The sequence below is a fragment of the Myotis myotis genome, unplaced genomic scaffold, assembly GCF_014108235.1.
Source record: "Myotis myotis isolate mMyoMyo1 unplaced genomic scaffold, mMyoMyo1.p scaffold_m19_p_3, whole genome shotgun sequence".
NCBI classification, from domain to species: Eukaryota; Metazoa; Chordata; class Mammalia; order Chiroptera; family Vespertilionidae; genus Myotis; species Myotis myotis.
In genome coordinates, this window is record NW_023416335.1 from 103,155,754 (window position 1) to 103,160,713 (window position 4,960).

General features: G+C 40.0%; 1 pseudogene; it reads right to left on the reverse strand.

Annotated features, from left to right (window-relative positions):
• Positions 1 to 275: 275 nt before the first annotated feature.
• Positions 276 to 771, reverse strand: LOC118651842 (annotated as a pseudogene).
• Positions 772 to 4,960: the final 4,189 nt, after the last annotated feature.

Genomic DNA, 4,960 nt, shown 5'->3' on the forward strand with positions numbered 1-4,960 from the left:
GACCTTCAAGAAAGCTTAAGGGAAAAAATTAATTTAATCCCTTTCTTTCTTTAAAAAAAAAAAAAGTGTTTCTTACCATGTCTAAGAAAGAAAAAGTCAGTATTGTTATATATATTTATATGTTGCTTCAGTTAAAAGGCATATAAAAACAAAGTATACTCATTAACTTTCTAAGAAATATGAGGTAAAAAGATGAAATCTTTGGATAAACTCTACTCTAAGTTTATAGAAAGAAACTAGATTTGCTGTTCTCCCAAAAGCAAAAGGACCTACTATACAGTACACAGAAATAATTTAATGCCTTTTCACAAGATTATAACTCAAGCTTTGCAAAAGCTTCATATTCCATGGAGGCATATAAGATGCCAACCCATAGAACAGGTGCTTCTTTCTTCTTCCCTATCCACTTATGCGGTAGTTTTCATGGATTTCTGGCCGGATGTCACACACAAAGGCCAAGAGGTTGTCCAGGACTTCATCCCTGTTCTGCCGGAAGTAGGTCTGGAGGATGGGCATCTTCTCCTGGGTTTCCTTCTCCATTTCAGTGCTGCAACTGCCGTGGGATCCCAGAGCCACAGCTTCCTTGGCCTTGAATTCTTTCTCCCTCTGCACGCGGTACTGTTCAATTTCTGCCTGAGCCTCTTCTTTGGCCTGCTTCAGCCTCTGGTTCTTTCGCTTGCGGGCCTCGGACACCTTCTCGGCAGCCCGCTTCTAGGCCTGCAGCAGCTGCTGGATGCCCTGCGACTGACTAGCCATGGCGGCGGCGACCCCCAAGAGGAGAGCGGCCTAAATCCGCTCCGTTGTCCCGCAGGTCAGCTGACCCAACCGCCCGAGATCTGCGCATGCGCCTTGCTCCGGCACCCCGTCTCTGTCTCTGGGTTTTTCTTGTTTGTGGTTCTCTGAGCCTCCTGAACTTGTGTGACTTTTTCCTTTACCAGGTTAGGGTAGTTTTTTACTATTATTTCTTCAAACACCTTCTCTATTCCTTTCTCCCTTTCTACCTCTGCTGACCCACCTACTACTCTAATATTGTTACGTTTCACATTGTCCCACAGCTCCCTTAAGCTGTCCTCCTATTTTTTAATTGTTTTTTCTTTTTGGTTCTCTAATTGAGTGATATTTTCATCTATGTCTTCTAATTCACTGATTTGATCCTCAGCTTCCCAACTAATCTGCTGTGTATTCCTTCAATGTGTTATTTATTTGTATTCTGTCATTCTTTATCTCAGACTGTTCTTTTTTTATAGTTACTATATCTTTTTTCATACTGTTGAACATTTTTACCATTATTACTCTGAACTCTGTTTCAGATAAATTTCTTATCTCTGCTTCATTTATCTCTTCTGGAGAATTTGCTAGTTCTTTCATTTGGGGCTTGTTTCTTTCTTTCCTCATTTTGGTTGTCTATTTGGGTTTGTGACTATGTTTTAGGTAGGTCTTCTATACCTCTCAATCTCTAGTGCAGTGTTAAAGGCTATTTCTGACTAATGAGATCAAGCAAAGATTCAAAGCTTCCAGAGACTGCCTCTGACTACAGACTAATAGGATTGCAACTTGAATTGCCCCCAGGTAGTTGTACTCAGGTGCGGTGAGAGTTTTTTTCAACAGGGTGGGGCAGTTGCTTCTGCCTGGAGGATAATTCTTATTTTTAATCTCTTAAGTGGCCTCAGGGCAAGGTATTTTCCAATAGGGCGTATCCACTGTCTCCGCCCCCCTGCCCCAGGTCAAGGCAGATGTCTATGTGGGAAAGATGTCCTCCGCTGTGTGAGAGAATTACTCAGCCCAGGAAACTTGGGATGTCTGCCTTCTGAGCTCTATCCCTTGAGTCCCCAGTCCTGGGTTCTGCTCTCACAGCTCCAGTCCACTTCACTCTTCCTCTGCCAGAGCACAAGATGGGTGACTCCACAGGGAATTTTTGTGCATTGGCCCTTTAAGAGGGTGCCGGAACTTTCAGCTGCCACTCCCTGGCAGACAGCACCCCACTGCTTTTAACAGTTAGATGTTATGTGGGTACCCTCCTCAGTTTGGTGCTCTCTGCTGGGGAGCCCAGCTTTAGGATTAGATCTCAGATTTCTCAGTGGCACACCCCCCCCACACACACACACACAGCTGAGATATCCCTCCTGTCTGTGGGTGCCCAGCCAGCCCTTTCACACTTCTGTCCCTCCTACCAGTCTCTATGTGGTCTCCACCTTTGGTCCTTGGGTATCAGGGTTCTCTCCTGTGAGTTTTCCATTGATTATTCAGGAAGCCTTTCCCTATTTCAGTTGTAATTCCAGCTTGTTCCTGGGAGCATGGAAGGATGAAAGAGAGAGAGAGAGATATGAGAAACATCAATTGGTTGCCTCTCTTACATGCACCACATGGGGACCAAACAAGCAGCCTAGAATGTGCTATGTCTGGGAATCGAACCCATGACCCTCCAACCAACTGAGTGACACTGGCCAGGGCTAGATATTTTTATTTTGACATTGACAAAATCATTAAGAAAAAATATACTAATAAATTGCCTGATTTTTAAATGTATAATTCTTACGTCTGGTATCTACAGGATAGATTTACTTTAGTGTTTTCACCTTATAAATCTTCTAAATAAGAATATAACTGAATTTTTTTTAATTATTAAGAATAAAGATACTAAATAGCAAAACAAAAGATGCTATGAATAACTTTAGCATGATCATTCATAAAGAACATCATTATCTAATAATGTTAGAACTTGTTTATTAGAATTTATTTGTAACTAGGTCCATTACTTGCTAGAACTCAGAATAAAATGAATAAACATTGAATATTTAGGGGTTTAGTTTCATTGTGGATTTGTTTATTCCTTGTGTTGTTCATGCATTTTAAGATATGCCATGTAGAGAGCATGGTATTAGGAACCAGACATTCTGAAGTAAATTCTTATCTTGCCCACTAATTATGATATTGTAATTGGAAACAATTCAAGTCTTATCTTTGTGTCCAGAAATGACAATAAAATTTCATACTGCTTAATGGAGATGATATAGATCCAGGAGTTAGAAAAACTTGGGTTCTAATCTCAGCTGTGCCACATACCAGCTATATGACATTGGGAATATACTCAATCTGTCTATGCTGTAATTCCCCCATTTTCAAAGTAATAATATATGATGTATTGTAATATAATAATAATTTAAAAATCAGAGTATAATAAGGTTTGTATTAGATATTACATATAATTTTTTAACAAATTTTTGAATAGACTGTAATAAATAAAGTTTAATTCTTTTTGCTGTAAGTTGTGGTTGAAAGAGATAACAGTGTATAACCACTTATAAATAACTAGAGAGCCAGTGCACAAAATTCATGCATGGGTAGGGTCCCTAGGCCTGGCCGGTGATCAGGGCCAATCAGGGCCTTCTGGCTGCTGGCTGGGGCCTCCCTTCCCTGGCTTCTGGCTGCCAACCGGGGCCTTCCTTTGTTCTGCGGTGCCTCCTGGTGGTCAGCGCACATCATAGTGAGTGATAGGTTTCCTGGTTGAACTCCCATGGGGACAATTTGCATATTGGGCATATATATATATAAATACAAAGCAATGTTAATTTAGCATTGATATGACGATAACACTGCACCAGCAATATTATATATATATATATACCCAAAACATATCCTCTATATTTTCTAATCATCAAAATAAAGCTAAAAAAATATTTCTAAGGAAATGGAGTGGAGAATTAATTCTTCACCTAGAAAATGTCCGAATTCATTACTAAAAAAATAAATAAATAAACAAAAGAGTTCATAATATTTTTAAGTAGGGTAACCTCAGTGTCAATTTCTCCTAAAATAAGTGGGGAGGCTGAACACATATTTACAGTAGAGAGAATATGTTTCTCTTGACCAAGAAGAAATCTTCCCCTGTACACATTCTCTCTCAGAGAAACCCCTCTCTTTGATTCTTGTTGATGGTTTCTACCTCTCTTCTTGTGCTGCTGTAGTTCACATAAGTCGTTTATAGTTCTCACTGATTTTTTTTTAAATTTCTTCATTGATTAAGATATTACATATGTATCCTTATCCCCCCAATACCCTCCAACACCTCCCCCCAACTCATGACCTCACCCCCCTGTTGTCTGTGTCCATTAGATAGGCTTATATACATGCATACATGTCCTTTGGTTGATTTTTCACCCTTACCCCCACCCTCCCCTTCCTTCTCTCTGAGGTTTGATGGTCTGATCAATGCTTCTCTGTCTCTGGATCTGTTTTTGTTCATCAGTATATGTTGTTCATTATATTCCATAAATGAGTGAGATCATGTGATATTTATCTTTCTCTGACTGGCTTATTTCGCTTAGCATCATGGTCTCCAGTTCCATCCACGCTGTTTCAAATGGTAAAAATTCCTTCTTTTTTATAGCAGCGTAGTGTACCATTGTGTAGATGTACCACAGCTTTTTAATCCACTCATCTGCTGGTGGTCACTTAGGTTGTTTTCAAATCTTAGCTATGGTGAATTGTACCGCTATGAACATAGGGGTGCATATATCCTTTCTGATTGATGTTTCTAGTTTCTTGGGATATACTCCTAGAAGTGGGATCACTGGGTCAAATGGGAGTTCCACTTTTAGTTTTTTGAGGTAGCTCCATACTGTTCTCCACAGTGGCTGCGCCAGTCTGCATTCCCACCAGCAGTGCACGAAGGTTCTTTTTTCTCCGCATCCTCTCCAGCACTTGTCATTTGTTGATTTGTTGATGATAGCCATTCTGACAGGTGTGAGATGGTACCACATTGACGTTTTGATTTGCATCTCTCAGATAATTAGTGACTTTGAGCATGTTTTCATATGTCTCTTGGCCTTCCTTTGTCTTCTTTTGAAAAGTATCTATTTAGGTCCATTGCCCATTTTTTGATTGGGTTGTTTATCTTCCTTTTGTTAAGTTGCATGAGTTCCCTGTAAATGTTGGAGATTAAGCCCTTATCCATGATAAC